At 42.7% G+C, this 18572-nt stretch overlaps 1 protein-coding gene across 2 annotated transcripts in view; it reads left to right on the forward strand.

Annotated features, from left to right (window-relative positions):
• Window positions 1-18008, forward strand: part of XKR6 (XK related 6) — a 212549-nt gene extending 194541 nt beyond the window's left edge. Inside the window, exons 3-4 of one of the 2 annotated variants that reach the window (XR_008822588.1) lie at window positions 1-17076; window positions 17119-18008. The exon at window positions 1-17076 is cut by the window's left edge and continues 13919 nt beyond it. The gene's annotated coding sequence lies outside the window, so the exon portion shown is untranslated. The other variant, XM_056343804.1, reaches the window with a different exon arrangement.
• Window positions 18009-18572: the final 564 nt, after the last annotated feature.

Consider the following 18572-nt stretch of genomic DNA (forward strand, 5'->3'; position numbering starts at 1 on the left):
GGTGCTATTAACTTGGCATAGAGTGCCTGCGAGTCTCTTCTTTTTCTGTTTTCGATCACCAAGCAATTACCTTATGCATGGGAAGCCTGTGGTTTATAGTGTTTCTAGCGACTTCTCATTTTACTGGAGGGCTCCAAGTATGTACTCTGTCTTACTCCCCAGCTCTTCCTCTGTTTTCTTTGTCTTGGAGGGCAGGGGGTGTGTGTGTGCGTGTGTGCTTGAGCGCGAATTTATGAGTAAATGAAACAGAGCAAGGGGCAACCAAAACATTTAGTGCAATGGAAGTTTTGACCGAGTAAGGAGTGAATGAGAACACGGGCTAAGACCTTGGAAAACCAGACGTGTAGGTTTTGATCTCCATCGCAGTCTGGCGGGACTTCTGTAAACCCATCAAGATCATTGTCTGTGTCCAAGAAAATTTATTTTCTGGGCTCCTGGTGAGTGACAGATTGAGATGTTCAAGACAGGGCTCCACAGAGGCATGAGGTCAGACTTGCTGAGCACCTTTGACTTCCCCTGGTTTGGTGGCAGCTGAAGGCATCCAGCACATCCCAGGAGGCAGTCCATCGAAGGTTGTGCCCTGTTTATGTTTAGTTCATGCTTTGAACCTTCAAGGCTCAAGTCTGCTTTCCTTACACTGGTGCAAGCATGCTGAACATGGCAAGATGTGGTCCTTTTAATTTAGGAAGGCTGTTAAAACATGTCCAAAGTGCTAGGTGAGAGCTCGCAAAATCAACATGCCCCTTAAAAGACCAAATTGTGGTCTCAGTTTCACCAAGGCACCAGCCACCCTGCATGAACCCCACTATTTTTTCGGGGAACACCCTGGTTTTTCTGCCGTCAGCGAGGCCAGAATTTGGCCTGGCCCCACCTGCCCTCATTAACTCCAAAAAGCCCTTGATGTTTGTTGATGATGGCTGTGTTAGGGCAGCGACATTTCAATTTTCAAAACCCTGTGGTGCCTTTTCTTGTGGTGCTTACTCTTCACAGGACTTCAGTCAAGGCAACCACTTGCATCAAACAGCAACGCCAGTACTTTTCCTCTGTATTATGTGCCAGTGCAGTAACAGATTTTAATGTATACATATATAAATATAGATAGATAGATAGATATATTGCTACGGTTATAATTATATATATATAATTGAGGTTCTGATGCCACTGTATGGGGAATGGACCATTCCTCTGCAGGATTATACACTGCTGGAGTGAAACCAACAGCTCAACGTCCTGTAAAGCGTTACGACCTTGGCAAGGAGCTTCTCTTTCCTGCGTTCATTTCTCCAGCTCCCCTCTCTCCGCCCGCCCTTCTCCTCCCTGCTCCCAGAAGTGCGCTGGGAAAGCTGCTGTTTCGCACCATAGCAATTTCTCCCAGGATCTCTCCCCATCACTGGTGTATGCTGCAAGGCAACATCTTCCTCCTGCCGCGGCGTAGGGAGATGTCCCCTTGCTGTGAAGGGAGGACGATGGGGCCAGCAGGGCAGCATCCCAGGGTGGCGTCCCACGGCAGCATCTTTGCCTTTCCTTTGCACTGAGGTGATGCAACCCACTAGGTGCTGAGCGGCGTTATTCCCCCACAAGTGAAACCATCCGCTGGTGAGCCTGTCCATCTCAGCTTCCCCAGCAAGACAGCAACTTGGTGTATTTATTTTTTTTTTTCCTCTTTGGATGCGCGGTTTCCCGCGCGGCTCCGAGCAAGGCGAGCGCCACAGCCCTCACCAAAGGAGAGGAGGGAAGCTGGCGAAGGTGGTTTGCTTTGCTCACGCAAGTAGTTCTGCCTGACTTCAGGGCGGGGATTTTTTTTGGTCAGAGGACTGCTGGGTTGGGCCAATTGTCACCTTATCGTTACCTTTGAAGTATTGCTGAAACTGTGGGTAAATGATAGAACAGATGTTGAGCAAAGGTATTTTCTACTAAAGGGAACACCACCAATAATACTGTAAAAGGTGCTAGAATCAAACCTCATTTTATATACTTTAGTTCTTAGAGAAAAAAAAAATAAAATACACAGAATTCTTCCTGTGCAGCCTTACTGTAGATTGTTATAACCAACTCTTTATCCAAAAAACAAAAAAAATGAAAAGGTTAAAAAAGGACAAAAATGAAGTGATCCTGTATAAAGTGTAACAAACATGACTTTCCTATATAAATGTAAATGATCAGACATATATTAAAATGCACTTGAAGCAGGCAGCAAGCATGAAAAGCTTTTGAAGCATCCTTTTTAATGCACAACACCTATGTTTTTTTGTTTGGCTGGTGCAAGAGGGAACGTGCCAAGTCTCTTTTATTTCTTTTTAATTCTGTTTGTTACTTTGAGGAAAAGGAAAGAGAGATGGAAAGGGGGTGGTAGGTTTAGGTAGCATGTAAACCTGGAATATTCATCTCAAATTGTTTTGGGGTTTTGTTTTGGTTTGGTTTTAGTTTATGATGTTGGTAACAGTGTTTGGACTCACACTTCATTACTCAAATGCTTTTGAAAGCTTTGTTGCCTGTCCCAGGTGCTAAGCATAACTATTACCTCAATAACACTTACAGAAAAAAGTCAATTGTTTTTCCCATCTCCAGAAAATTAAAGCAAACAAGTGACAACAACAAAAAAACCAAACAAACAAACAAAAAAGAAAATGCAAACAACCAGCAGTGAATGAAGGAATGAAAATTAAAAAAGAAAGAAGTCAAAGCAGAGATTTGATGATCAAACGGAGCCATTCTGGTGCTTTTCCCCTTTTTGTGTTGCTAATGATCAAAATTACATGAGATGGGCTTAGACAAGTTTGTGGTCTTAGGATGTAGCAAAAAATGTATTTAAAAAGAATACAAATTTGCATGGAAAAAACTCTGATGGAACATTTAAAGAATGGCTGTTTCAGTGTCAGACGTTTAATGTTAGCATGTGTGTGTGCTGTATATACCTTTTCATGTGTAACATGTACAGTTGACTGAGGAAAAAAAACATATGGAACCGAACAAAAAAATAATAATCAAATGCTATTTTATCAGATGATGCACTTTTTCACCTTGATGAGAAGCCACTGTTCACAACTATGCAATCTTCCAGTTTCTCTCTCTATCTCCTCTCTCCAACCTCAAATTTCCCAACTATTTTCCATAACCTAAACCGTTTTTTCTTTTGTACAAAGAAACACTAAAAGTTCCAAACTCTGGTTCAAGGTGAGAGTGCTACTGTGACTTTTCTCAAATGATAAGAGCTAACAAACAGACAAACAAAAGGGGTTTGGTTTGGTTTTGTTTTTAAGAAAAAGGAGGTTCGGACATGACCCTCTTTATGTTCTCTAAATGAATTGATGTTTTCTACATGTGCCAGGCTTCTGTTGACTGTTTTTGGGTTTGGTTTGGTTTCTTGATTACTTTTTTTTTTCTTTCTTGGGTTATAGGTTTGGGGTTTTTTATTTATTTCCTTGTGTATTTCTTTTCTTTTTGAATTCTGATTTTGTATTGTAGGTATTGGGGATGTGAAGATGAAGGTGAAATTTGGCTTAACTTCAAGTGTTTTAGTACATGTGTGTGCTATATGTATATAGTTTTCTACATAGAAAATTTTACGCGCTTTTTAACGCACTTTACGACTTGTATGTACAAAGTGTCTATATAGAAAATGTAGTGAGTGTTACCCAACGTTCAAAGAGCGTTTTGATTAAGAGGAGTTAAGATGTTTGAGTATCTCACGTGTGTGTGTGCGCGCGTGTGTGTGTTATATATTATATATTATAGAAATATATAATAGCGTATGTCCATGTTAGGGTGTGTATAATATATATACATATCTGAACACATGATCATGCCCATCTATACCATAAAAGTAGAGGGTTTATATTTCTTTAAGCTATTATAAATAGCCTGACTCTACTGGGTAAACTTCTTCCCTGTCCTTCCACGAAAGGTAGAAAATTGTCCTCCTCTGTTATTCATGGAGCATATTCCCGGGGGGGATTTAGCCTTTATGACCTTTCTTTCCCCACCCGTTTGCCAATGGGTGCCGAGGAGAGAGTGTTGGTGAGGAAACAGGGTCATCCAGTGATGAGCTCAGGAAACCATGAGACCACGAGATGTGGCTGCCATGTCCCCCACCCACCACCGACTCACCCTGCAACTTAGAGCGCATCACTCCCAATTCTCTGTGCCTGTCAAACTGGGGTTGCTAATGCTTACCAAGCCTTTAAGCACTTTGCACTCATGGTCCCCCTCTGCAAATACCGCAGGGTCCCTCTCGATACCAGTGGGAGGCGATTAGGGCCAGTTTACAGTGAGATCTTCACCAACCTACCCCTTGTCCTCCATCTCTCTTCTGTTCAGAAAGCCCTCTGCTGCCTCACTGGGCCATGCTTTGACCTTTGTCCCCTCACCATTATGTTTTAAATGAGCACCCTTTTGCTTATCCTTTCTTTCACTCAAGGCTTCCCCACCCTTGAGAGCCATGGCCCACCACGCTAACGTTCTTCAGATCCCTTTGCAGGCGTCTCTGCAGCTGTGGTACCTCCAGGCACTAAAACAACTTGGCAGAGGGCAGAAGCCTGGGTTCCTGCCGTTAGCCCACTCTTACCCTACATACTACACGCAGACCTGATGGTCTTGATCCTTATGGATTCTTTCCAACTTGAGATATTCTATGACCTCAAGTTTCTTTTGGTGTATGGCAGATGAAACCCCATTTCTGACTTACTGGATGCCTGATGTACTGAAGCTCTTCCATGTGACTAAGGGACAGCTGGGCTGGGTATCATACACAGCTGTGGATACAGAAAGGGCCCTTACTGAAGCCAGGAAGAGTGGGAAGGATGACAGGAATGGATTTGTAGAACCTCTTCCACGTGTCAGTGGGAACACAAGTGCGCACATCAGCCTGTGGCAGCATGGGTGCTTCTTTCAGCCAGTATTCTGTGCTTGAGTCCATAACAAGAACTTCATGTCAGCCTTTATACTGAAGTTAAAGCCACATTTATCTGAAAACAACTGTGGTGGAAAAGCTAGGGGCAGTCTTCCCGTCTTGCACAACCTCATGGTTGCAGTTGTTAGTAGTCAGTTGGTTGATCTGTAAATCCAGGTGGGCCCAGAAACCTCCTGTGAGTGCTTCATGTAACTCAGCTCTCTAGAAAGCAGCATTCATACCCAGATAATTTATTGCAGGACACCTCATACATGTTACCCATCGTCTATTTAATGGTATAATATCTAACACAGCTGTATTGCCTCAAGTGTCTACTTACCTGCTTTTCATGCACAAACGTGGGCTCTTCCATCTACCTGCACTGAAGGTTTTAGGCTGTGCTTGTGGCTGGTGTTTGCAAGGAGCTATCGTTGTCCCTTGGACTTGCTGTAAGGATGCTAATATTGTCATTTGTGGGCTGTGTTAATGGTTACTCCAATACCCAAATCAAAGACAGCATTTCGCCTCCTCCCTCAGCTCACTCTAAAGCAGAACACCTAAATTCCTTCCCTGAAAATCTTGTTGAGAGGTGCCAACCTAAGGAGGCCAATTGGAGTCATCCTCTGCCCCAGTTAGCAGTTTCTACTAAAGCCTTAAGTTAAAGAATGGAGATAATTTTCCAATTGATAGATTCAGTGAATGGAAGAACCTAGGAGGGAAGTTTGACTCAATCTGTAATCTTGCAGCTAAATTCATTTAAGTTCATACACTCCTGTTTCTTAAAGGGAGTAGCTTGCAAAGGCTTTTTCCTTCCATGACTCACCAAGAATATCTATAAAGGGAAAGAAATGCATGGAAGATGCTTGGCATCACATTTTTTATCCTCTCCAGGTTACCCAGCCCCTTCAAAGCAAAGCCATGGACCTATCAGAGTTAAAATAGAAGCAGACCTGTATTTCAGTTCAAAATAGCTTTTTCCGTGACATGAAAAAGCAAATCTGTAGGAGCATGTTTGGCAAACAGCAGGAGAGAGTCACTTTGTGGGCAAGTATAAAGCCACCTGCACCCTTCAGACCCTAAGAGAGAGCGTATCCCTTGACGCACGCAGCCCTGGCTGGGGATGTTTGGACAAAGTACTTTGCCGCTGGCTTTATGAGCAAGGAATCCAATCCTCTAATTTAGACAGAAAAGCTGGGCATCCAGTGAATTATCCCTTCCATACTCGAGAGAGACAGCAAGATACCTCCAGATAGGGGTTCATCCCAGTCGGTTTCCAGTTTAGTTTTTTTGTGTGCCCTTTAACTAGTTCCATTTAGGTGAGTTGAATCTCCCCAGAAGTGGACAGGATTTACCATGCTTCCGAAACATTTTCCACCATGGCTTACCATGGGACTTGTCCTCTTTCTGCTCCGCCAATGAACATTGAAAGTTATCTCCTTCAACGTGGCTCCATGCTTGCTCAGCAGCCCCTGCCAAAGTGGCACTTTCACATCAGGCATTCCCCTCCCAGGGCTAAGGCTGCAGTTCGGAGTGGGACCCACTCAAGAGAGGGGGAATTTGATCTTCTTAAGTGATATACACTTTCCGTGACTGTCTTCTGGTCACTCTAGGTGTTAACAAAAAAAACCCTTGAAAATTAATGCGCAAGCAATAACCTTCTGTGTGTTTTCCTGAAGGATAAGGTCATTCTTTGGCTAGGTGAAAAGCAAAATGTACAATATGACCTACAACAGTGACTTATTTAGTAGATTCACACAGCAAGTTGGTGACAATCCCATTGGCTTCTGCTCATTAGCAATCTGTTCTAGTCAATTTTCTTCATTTTCTTCAATTCAGCCATGACATGGTAAATGACATGAAAACAAAGCTCAGATTGCCACCGCTTGTGGAACAGCTGGGGAATTGTATTCCTTCCAGGGTTCCACTTCCTACCTTTGGAAGAATATTAGGAGATGTCTGAGCAGCAGCAAAGGTGCTGCCTAGTCCAGAGCTTCAAACTTGTTGTTTTCTGCGTTTCATATAAAGCGACTCAAAGTTCCTTACATCCCTGCTAATATCTGGCTCCTGCATCCTGGGATATGAGGGTGCCCTTCCTTTGCTGTACCTGCCACCTCCTGGATGAGGATGGTCCAATGGCCCAAAGAGCTTTTACCAGCCATCCCTATGCGCAACCTTATTGGAAAGGTTTTCCTGTATCCAGCCTGGTTCCCCATTGCTATAGCTAAACCCACTGCTTCTCATCTTCATGTCTTTTCTTCTGTGGAAGCACCGAGTACATATTGTCCTGGTTTGATAGACCAAATCTAAAAGCCAGGAAGCCCAAGGCTATTCCAAATCCCTCCCAAGCTATTGTGATGAGGATTAACTGAAAAGCCCCAGTCATCCAGGTGCCTTAACAAGTTTCCTTGTGGGAATGCAGACCAAGCAGCCAGATCCCACCAGGTACCAACACCGGTCACACCAATGCCCGGTCACTTCAGGGGTACCGTCTTTCTTGCCACGTATCTGCTGTTGCCTGAAAAGAGCAACAGAATCCATTAAGGGGCTGCCCTTCTACCGAAGTCTTGTTCCGTTGGCCATTGGCAGCAAGTCCAAGCAGTTATTCACAAGCATGCGCTGGTGAATGTAGCCTCAAGCATTCCCAGGCTGTGCCGCTTCCTCTTGGCCATCCAAAAAGAAGGGGAGATGGCTTATCTTCCTTTTTCTTAAGTTCAGCCCCAGTAGACTCCCCAAATGTAGAGTACTCCCTCTTTGCCTGCCCTCATGCGCTGCTAGTACCCCTAGAACACAGGCTATTTCTCAGAGCTGTTCTATCAACATTAAAAGTCATGAAAAATCAGTAAAAAATTTTCCCTTGGGAGATGACTAGTTTGTAGGAAACGCTTCTGATTTACTTCCCTCCCACACCCCCTGCCCTTCAAAATGGCATTATTTCTAAATGGGCTCTAATACCATTATCAATGTTAGTAGGATCCATTTATTAAGCTGTGAATCAAAGCTCACTGCTGTGTTGGATATACATATGTTAATGACAGTTGCGTTAAGCCAAATTCAGCAGCTGGATTCTTCAACATCCCTTTGTTTTGTATCTACCTCACTATGATTTCTTTGATTTCTTGTGATTTAGTGTTGTATACAATGTCAGAGGTGATATGTAGATAAAAATATATATATATATATACAAATATATATTTTTTGCTTTGCAATAAAGCTCAAAGCTATAACACAAATATTCATAAAATGTCATAACCTTTATTGTAATGTTCCCTTCTTAGTTGTAAAATCCTGTCTGGATCCTATTTTCCTGTACACTAGAATCAATATTGTGTTCAAGAGTGAATGGTTATTATTTCTGTTACTTTTCCATTTAAGTGATATTTTTAAGATGTGATATAGACACCAGAATTGTAAAACATTAATTGATTTATTTTTTTTAACCCCCACCCCCCAAATACAGCCTGTTTGTAACTGGAGTCAAATGACAAAATTGAAAGAAAATTATTTGCAGTCCTGATCTTTCAATTTTGGTTTGTCTGATCTTAACACTGAATTTTGCAGTAGTCAGGGAGGGAACAAAAAAAGAGGGGCTGTTAGGACTGATGAAGGAAAAATATGTTCATCTGTTTCCATTTGGGTGAAGAGGGGATTCATTCTTTGAAATAATTGAAAAGTGGCACTTCCCTGAGCATGGGAACAGACTGGTTGGCATTAACTCCAGCCGTTGAGAAGTTGTCTGTCTAATGGCAGTTACTGGCCCAGAGCCACAAATCCAGGTCCTTTCTGCGGGAATGGAGAAAGGCAAAATCTCCCCAGGAATGGAGAGGGACAAAAATCTCGCCAGGACAATTCAGCCCGCACTGAGACACTTGTCTAAGGCAAGTGGGATGCATCTCCTTAAGGATGGCTGTCTCTCCTCATCTCTGTGGATTGAACTGAGAAGATAATCTCACACTGGATACCTCGACTTTATGGGCTAAAATGAATTTCGAGGACTGCCATGGTCAGTGCACAAATACCATCCTGGCAAGTGAAAATTCTCTCAATTTTTGGCCATGTGCATTATTCTGAACCGCATAGTACCTTGTGCTCTGTCAGTGGAAAGGGTGGGAACTCCTGGTGAAGTGAGCAGGACTTTGCCTACTGCTTCTATGCTCATGTGGTGGAAAATGTCTTTGGACCCAGCGACTAGCCAGCAATACCATAATAACCAATATCTGGCACAGAAATGCTGGCTGGGTCCCTCAGTGTGGGGAGGAGCGCCAGGGAGGACTGTTGAGGTGGACAGGAACTCTCATCTGTTTATTCCCAGTAAAGCCTTGTTGGGAGACTCACAGCTTGATCCTGGTGCCAGAAATGTGAGGGGACCAAGCCCCCATCTGCCCAGTGCAATCCTGCATCAACCCCCACGCTGCTCCCATAGGTTGGAATCAGGAAAATAAGCATTGAGCCCCAAATGCTGGGACTCTTTGCTTGATTAGAAAATATTTCCATGGATCTTACACATTGACTTTACTGGGAGCACAATGAGGGGAATCCTCTCAATTTCCGTTCCACCAGACTGTGGGGAAAGTAACATTTTCCCCCACTGCTTTATCAAAGCAAACAAAAAATGAGTGACCAGGAAGAATTCAACACAAATGGAGTATGAGGGGTTTTATTTATTTTTTTTAAAAGCAAGGAGAAAAATTACTACTGAACTTAAATCCAGCTATTCCATCAGGGAAAAAAAGAAAGAAAAAAAAAAAAAAAAAAAAGGCAGAAAGATGTGGGAAATGAAACCCAAACATGAATAAATCTCAGTGGAGAAAATGCTGTTGGGTTTCGCCTAAAGCACAAGACAGGACTGCAAACCAGATATCCAGAGTGGGTTTCACAAGACCCCTTCTGCCTAGTCTTCTCTCTCAAATTGGCACAATTGTTCAGTACAAACAGCATTTTTTTCCTCATTCTGATCTGGTGTCTGTACAAATCTGGCTTGGTTTTTGGTTTGTTTTTATTGTTTTTGTTGCCTGTTCCCAGCTATTTCTATTTTTATGGTGCAGTATTTTGTCTATATGGAATGAAATACAGATGTGTTCATGAAATTGTATAGCAGATGGAATTACAGGTTGGGGTTGATTTGAAAAAAAAAAAAGCCTATGAGAAAAATATCTATATGAAAAGTATGCTTCCAAAGTGTGTGTTTGAATTTGAGCACTTTGTCATTCTACTGAGCTTTTTGAAAGGTTTATTTTGAAATAATGAGACTTTATGAAGGTTGAGGGTTTTGAGATACCAAAAAGCACAATTATCGTTAAACTGTTGTAATTTTATTGAGGTTCCATTATGTTATTTCATTCTTTGCCTATCTGAACATTCTAATCCCCAAAATTTGACACAAAATATGTAATCCTTTATATCTGTCCATTAATTGTCTTGCATTAGGCAAAAGGGAGAGATGCAGCTGTTTCATTTCTGCTCAGAAATCATGCGGAATTCCTGGCCTTATTTGTTCTTATTTGCTTTAAAAATAGGATTGAATTTTGTACTTAGCGGTTATTCTCTTCAAGACCTACTGTAAAATCAAAAAGGTCTCCTTTTAACTGAGTGACAACAAATCTATCCAGTAAATGGAAGAGACAGCCTGATTTTTATCACATCTGCAGTGAAATGTGGTCTATGAAGGACTAGGTCATGCAAATCGCTTGTGGATCTGACGTGGTCATGCTGATAGGTGTAACAAGGGGCCAGGTTTATCCCTGTTGTGTTCTGCAGCTGCAGGCATAGGTGCTGGATGAAGTGAATGTCTGAAGTAGCATTAAGAGTGTCCTCAAATGTTCAGGGGGCTGGTGGGTTGTTTGATGAAATGGGAGAGCCTTAAGCATTTCTTTTTCTTCATCTCTTTGTCTGAAGGGAGCCTACATTGTCTTCCCTTACTCTCACAACTGTTTCCACTGATGCTAATGGGATGCCTTTGGTTTTGGTCATGGAAGAATTTTCTTGTAACATCTTCCTGTCGCTTCACTGCTGTGGTCGCATCATGATGATTTGCTAAGGTTGACTTTGAAGTTTTATGTCCTGTAGCATCGGCTCTGCTTTACTGAGAAGCTCTGTGTGTCTCTTCCATTATGTGCAATGTCTCTGTGGAGGTAAGAGCAGTTTCTTTTAGCGTCATGGTCACTGCTGTGCTATCTGCTCTTTTCCAGGTTCTAAGACTGTTCATTTCTATAAAGGTCCTTTCTATATTTCTGTATTTCTATAAAGGTTTATTTTGGCAGCTGTATCATGAGCAAAATTTTCCTCTTATTCCAACTCCATAAATGTGGGAGAGCTCTACCAGCTTCGCTGAAGCTGACTCAGCATTTACCCTGGCATAGAATAGCAGCATGCATTGGTAAGAAGGGTGTGCTATGTGAGCAGGAATTGCCTCTCTGTTGACTGTTGCATGACAGGTGAGTTATAACAAGTGGATATAATAGCACTAGGAATGTCTTCTGCTGTCTTACTGAAGAGAGGATTTGGATAAAGGCTTGAGCAGGTTCTGGCAACGGAGCCCTTACAGGAACTAAGACTCATCTGAGCTGGATCGAGGGTCTCCTGAGATCCTTTAGGCAGCAGAGCATTGACAGAGGCTTTCACCTGCAGACTCTGTTTTATTTGATCTTGGTTATCTCCTGAGGTTTGGAGGCACAGAGCCCCACACAGTGTCAGAGTTGGCTTCCTTCTGCTCAGGTCAAGTCAAGATGGTTGGCAGAAGGTGAGGGAAGTGTCTATGCTGTTAAGAAGCAGACATCTGTACAAGGTATGTTGGTGAAAGCATGGTTTGAGGGCTTCTGGGTCCCTTAACAGCTGTATAGTTGGGCATCAGCACATGCCCAAGCTCATACACTGAAGGGGAGACTAGTGCACCATCAGAAGATCCTACAAAAGATACCAGAGCTTAAAATATATAGGAAAAGTGCTGCAATTTTAGACCACTGAAATCCTTCTCTGAAATATGGACTCACTTAGCAAAGGGGGCTAAGGACATAATGCCTGAGGTGGCAACTGTGAAGCTTTATTTGTTGCAGCCATTCCACTGTCAGGAAAAGGTGGTTGTTCAGACAAGTGGTGGATCACCTTAAACCTGAAGAGAATTAGCCAGGAATCACCAAAGCGGTCATGTCACCCAGCCCACAGTCCTGCCTGACCATAACCTTGACTAGATATACAGGGAGGAGGTGTAAGGCTGGTAGATGCTGAAAGGATAATCTTCCCCCACCCAGTGGGCCTGTCCCATCTCTGAGGCTGGCTTGAGTCTCAAACATGTACCTTGAATTCCTTTTCTGAAGTGATAATGGCATTAGCTGTGAGGACACTCAGCTCTTCTTGGTGCCAGTCCCTCTTTGGAACATTAGCTCAGCACCGCTGACATCACTTGGCAATGAATTTCTTACAGGTCTGCCTGGGCACCAGATGAGCTTTGTACTGCCAGCTGGTTTCAGTCTTCAAGATGAACAACCAAACTACCTTGCTGGTGGACCTGCTTGGGGTCTTATCTCATGACCTAGCATGCTCTTTATATAGCACTGAGATGTACGGTGAGGGGTTGAATAATATTTGGATGTGCTGTGAAGATGTAAAAACTCTAGACTTGGTAAGAGCCACAGATTATTATCCCATTCCTGCTGGGTTCCTTCTCTACGTCCACACTAATAATTTAAATAGAGCGGGACCTAGCTAACTGGCACTCGGTCACTCGGTTGGCGATGTTTTTCAATTGTAAGCAAGATCCTGGGCTGGGGACAGCTAGCATTGACCCAAATAGTCCCCTGTCTGAGGACTGAGCAGGGGGTCTGGAGACAGCAGGCTCTGTGGTTTGGTTGTGGGCACCCTGTCTTAGAGGCTAAGGAAGATGGTCTAAGGGAGAAAGAATGGGCCTTGGCAGGGTTTTGTTTATTAATTGTAGATATAGTCAGCATGAACCTCGTCAGCTGCTCATTAAATGATATGACAAGTCATGGTGTGCTATTCAGGAGGAGGCAGTATTAGGCTAGACCTGCAACCGAGTCCCCGCTTAGTAAGAGAGACAAGGTTTGAGGGAGAGATCATATCTTTTACTAGAAAAATATATTTTATTATTAAAATACCTCCCCCTTTAAACCATGCCTCTTGTATTACCTTAGACTATGCCAGCTACCCAAATGTGATTAGGAAGTGTTTAGAAATATCTTGCAATGGATTTTGTCTCAGCGTTATCATTCTAGCGTTTACAAACTTTTGTGGCCCTTTTAAATCCTTATCCCAGGGCACACACCAAAGCAAGAGATTTCAGCTTTGCAAGGTGCCAAAGGTTTCTTATTAAGTCCAGAAATATCATCCCTGTTTTCCATGGGAGCTGAGGAGACCAGTGTGTTCCAGGAAGAGCCCAGAATTTTTTTGCTCCATGCCTTCCCTTTGTTATGCTGCCAACAGAGCCTCAAGGACAGCATATGGCCTTGTTACACTTGCTTTTTCTTAAAAAAAAAAAATATATATTAAGGACTTCACAGTGCTGCATGCATTTTAATGGTGTAAAATGTGCTGTGTTTATGTGCATTACCCTCCAACAAGCAAGATATTTCTGCAGAATTCAGCAGCTTCAGAGCTGGCTGCATTTTCCTGCAATAATTTCTGATTTTTCAGGCTAGGGGAATGGTCGCTTCCCCCAGCACGAGACTGATTTAAAATTTAATTCTTTGCCTTCTTCCCAGAATACTTCCTCAGCTCCAGACTTACTAGAAACTCAGCCTTGAGCTTTCTCAAAACTTATAGCCAAGAGCTGAAAGAATTTGCATCGCCTGGGCTCTGGAGAAGTGTTCAGCATGGCAACTTCAGGTTGGGTTAAGGGTTCACAGGTTTGGTAAAGCTGCTGCACAGCTCTCTGGATCACTTCTACTTCTCGCTCCATCAGGCCCTGTATTCAGTTCATCAGATGCTTTTCCATTATTACTTTTTTCTATAAATATGAAACTTTTTTATTGGAGAAACCAGATGCATTTGCCTCTTCTTATATAATGACACAAGCAACCTTGACCATATCAGCCAGGTATAGGTAATTTAAACAGCAGAGATTACCGCTAGCCCTTTACTGGAGCAGTACAGTTCCTTTCTCGGGAAAAGAAGTTCCTAGTTTACATGGAGCAAAAAGATAGCTGAAATGAATCTGCTATTAAAAATTATACCAAATGACATCATGTTTAAAAGTGGAGCATTTCAAGCCAATGCAGGAAAGAGAGGTTGACATCAGTGGGGAATATAGATGAACGTAGATAACATCAGTGCAGTTCTCTCTGCATTATTGATGTACAACATCTCTGCTGTGACACAACCCTTTCAGTCAGGACTTTCCCTTCATGGAACTATTTGGCTGAAAATGCCAATGGAGATATTCCCTGGAGCCTGCTGTTGCTTCAGCCTTTGTGATAGGACATTGGGATGTTGGACAAAAATTCTTGAGCTCTGCTGTTTCATCTGTTAGTACTGCCATTTCCAGCCTACTTGCTTTGAGATACATTCTATGTACCAGGTAATTGAAGAAACTATTCTCTGCTCACTTCTCATTTGGTCTAGTCTGAAAACCTGTTAAAGCAATGACTAAGGTCTAGTTAGTTTCGTGTTGCATGGCTACATCTGTATTTTATTGAGCTATTTGAGGAGTTCCAGAAGATGCGTCCTTTAAACTTCCAAGCTTTAGCAGCCCTGTGTGCAATCAGATGTTCTTCCCCTAGATGTGGCCAGGTTGTGTTATCACGGTAGGATCTTAGGTTGGTTGCTTTTGTAGGAACTAAGAACACTGTGAGAATACCCTGACATTTTAGTTCTTTCAGATTTTGTCTTAGCAGCAATAACATAAGCTTTTAGTACATGGCTTATTTACTGTTCTTTATTAACGTATCTTTCATCTACATCACCATGACAGTTAGTCACCCCTCTATACCTTACATGGGTACATGTGAGGCAAGATAGTGGTACTCTGTCATTCTCCCAGGGCAATTTTATTTCTTACCCTTGCTCTTCAGCAAGAACTGAAAAGTTCTCCCACAGAGCTCCAGCAGGAACCTGTCAAGTTGTAAGGTTTTGGCTGAGTCTTCACTAGAAATAGGAACGCCTCCATGTAAGTGATTCGTGCTCCCTGAGCTTTCTGTTTGCTCCATAACATCCTGGTTGCTTTGGGACACAAAAAGATGCAAGAACTAATAACTTTGCAATCTAAGGTAAGATTCATCTCACCTGACTTTAGACATCTACAGTGTGGATGCCCCACATGAGTAGATTAATGAATGGAGGCCACTCATACAGCCTGTAGAAAGGAATATGAGCTTCTGGGATGCAATTCCTGTCATCGTAAAGCAGCTGCCTGCGCTTTGTCAGATAAATCATGTCCTATAAACATCTGTGTCTGTCTTGATTTTAGAAATCCAAGATACTAACTCAAAGACAAGGATCAATCTCTGTTCAGATAGAGGCACCCAGTGTCTCAAGATCAAAATCAGTTTTTAAAGTGTACTCTGCAGACCGCTTACCTGTCAAGGTCATCTGTTTCTTACGTTCTTATAGGTGTGGAAGGAAAATAACTTCTCTCATTCAACATTATGAGTCAGGTTGATGACATTACAATTTCTATTTTGCAAAACATCTCATTGGAACCTTAATAGCCAGTTTCCGCCTTATTTGTACAGTAGCACTTCCAAACGATCTAGTTTTCGTCTTCTTTTCCAGCTGAGGGCTTCAGTAAAGAAGTGTCACCTCTGAAACTCTAGAGTTGTTTCGGTCTTGGGTTTCTATCCAGACTTGGTCACAGAAAATTTTTGTAGGAATAAGGCAAGATTCCTGCTGTCCTTCTTCCATCCACAATTCATCAGAGAAATTCAGACATTAACATCCAAGGGGAAAAATCACTGTAGAAGGTAGAGGTGTTTGAAGCTGCCTAGAATAATGAAGCCTACCCCTCTCAACTAGCCTCATAGTCTGGTGTCACAAAGCTTGACATAGTCCAATTTTAAATAACTTGACTTAGCAGATTTTGATGACTTCTTTTCTAGCTTGGGAGCTTCTGTGTTAAGTATCTTGAGTACTTCATGGAGCCAAGGCTTCTTCGTTAAAGAAGTCTTCACGGACATCCTGACTTTTCAGCCTTTTGGGTTAGGCTTGAGGTTCACTGTCTTGTTGCTTAGAGCTTGGGAGGAGCAGTAGTTTTCCTTTTACAAGGATTGTTGTTGTTGTTGTTGAATTTACCTTTGTCTTTTAAATTTATTTTTGCTTTAGAATAATGATCATAGCTAAATGAATGCCTCTTGCCATGAGGCAGCACAGCAAGCATATGTCTCCATACTTTGACTGCTTTTCCACTGCCTCATCAAGCTTTGAGAGGAATGGCTCATTTAATGAAAACCCAGGGTAGAGGCACACTGTGATGAGAACGTGTCTATCCTCAAACCTTAGCCCTGCAAAGGGATAAGCATTCTTCCTGACCAGGGATTTTGTCAGGTGTTTAACTTTTCTGTGAGCCAGATTGATGCAAGCTCCCACAGTGTTCAGTAGACTGCACCAGCAAAGGCGGGCTCTTCTCAAAAAGAAGGTAGTTTTTAAAAATAAGCAACTAAGGTCCAGTGGCAGGTTTGCCATATGGAGATGATCCTCAGGCTGAGGTCAAGGTGTGCTGTGAGAGAGGAGTGGGTTTCTGCAGGAGGGACTTTGCAGTGAGAGGCTGAGGAGCAGTGGTGGAGCTGGCTGCGGGACCCAAGCCTGGTGGGGGGAGGTAGTGTCTGACAAAACAATGCGTGGCGGCTGATAGAACCAAGAGCAGCTCACTCTTCTGCTGGAGTCTTACTGTTTCTTAGTTGCCCAAGTGAATAAAATCAGAATAAAATCTAAAGTCATTTCAGAATAATATATAAAGGGAGGCAGAGATGGAAGATCTGTGGAAAAAAAGTTTGTCTTTATCTCCCTTGAGCTCATAATGTTCATCCAAGCTCCTCTAGCCTCTGGCTGGGACTTCACTTAGCTGAGGATTACAGGGGCGATTTCCAAAATATAAGGTTTATTTTAGTATGAAATATTCCTGCTAAGTAATTCTGCAGCCTTTCCCACCTGAGTACCATATATTTACCTACTAGCCATTTGGAGTGGGGAAGGAAGTTGAAAGAGGGATTAATCCCACTTTCACTCTCTAAAAGTTAAAGCGGCTGGTCTAACCTCTTTCCATCTGCTTCCTCTATCATCAGCGGAAGGAGATGGGCATCTTCAGAGAGGAATTCATCTCACACCCCTTTTTGGGGTCTAACTTTCAATAACTTGAACTCAGATGAAACTCAGCCTCTTTACCCAAGTAAAGGCAAACTTCAGGAGGTAGAAATGGCAGACTCAAGCACTAAATAAATTCCTGACATAGTCATCAAGGGACGGGGGCATTTCTGATGTAAGCCTGTATTTCAGGTGGTTATGAAGTCAGCGGGATACCTCTTCCTGGAGCAGTAATTTAACCTGCAGCCTCAGATCCTCCCATACTACTTTCTGATTACTGTGTTTTCTTGCTTAGATGGAAGCCTAGCTGGTTATAAAATAAAATCAACGTGTTTGACTGAATTAGCAAGTTACCACGATGCTTCTACTACTTTAAAGCTTGTTTTACTCAGAAAAGTCAAAGCTGGTTGCAGTAAGCCGTTGAGTCCTGTGTGTGCGCCTAGGGCATGTGATGGGCTAGAGAGGATGTGTATCAGCCGCGTACCGCAAGCGACAGGCAAGGAGCAGCGTGATGGTTCCTCTGAGTGCTGCGATGTTTTGCTGTACTTTCAGAGTAGACATGAGCATAAAGCTGTGAGACCTTGGCTGCTCTCATCCAGCCCCCCAAGACAGGGCAGTCAGTTGCACTAAGGTAATTTTGGCTTAACTCCGTTGAACTGAGGGGCTGAATCCAGTTTCTCCCCACGGATTTCCTGAATTGCCTCCTTTGTGGTGTGTTCTACGTCTCTGCTTGCTTAGCTGTGAAGTTGGCTTTTTAGGGTAGGAGCTGAGCATCTTTCTTGAGTTAGTTCCACGCGGTGGGTTATTGCCAGGGCTGCAGTCATTTGCATCTCATCTTGATAATTAAAAAAAAAAAAAAAACCAAACAAAAAAACAACCAGAAAGAGCCCCTTCCAAATACATCTGTGGCTCGGAGTCACAGGGCCGGTATGGATGATCCTTCTTTAGGGAACTCGTCCAGAACAAAAAGTAGATCATTTACAATGTTAAATGCACAAACTCAAATCCCAGCTGTGGGAAGCTGAACACCAGTTTGCCTGGCCACAGACTGATGAGTGAGCAAGAAGCAGCAGTTTGACAACACAGAATCATCCGTGAACACCAGGAGCTCAGTGGGGTGGCAGAATGCCGTGACTCAAACACACAGTTGCATCCCTCATTGAACAGTTTTTACATTTCTTTACATGTCGGAGTTTCGACAAAGTTTTCATGCTTTTTGTTTAGGGCAAAAGTATGTGCTTGTGAAATTGTGAAATTGATGTGTTATTTTGTATCTGTTTAAAAAAAAAATGTATTTAAAGCTAAAGAGCCGTTATTGTGCGGGGTTTTCTCTCAAACTGGTGCATACACTTTACATCAGGGACCTACTATACGTAACAAAAATCAGTGATACAGTTACTGTAAAACCAGATACACACCTTTTACTGTAATAATAACAACT

Source organism: Falco biarmicus, chromosome 6, assembly GCF_023638135.1.
Source record: "Falco biarmicus isolate bFalBia1 chromosome 6, bFalBia1.pri, whole genome shotgun sequence".
In the NCBI taxonomy this organism is placed as follows: Eukaryota; Metazoa; Chordata; class Aves; order Falconiformes; family Falconidae; genus Falco; species Falco biarmicus.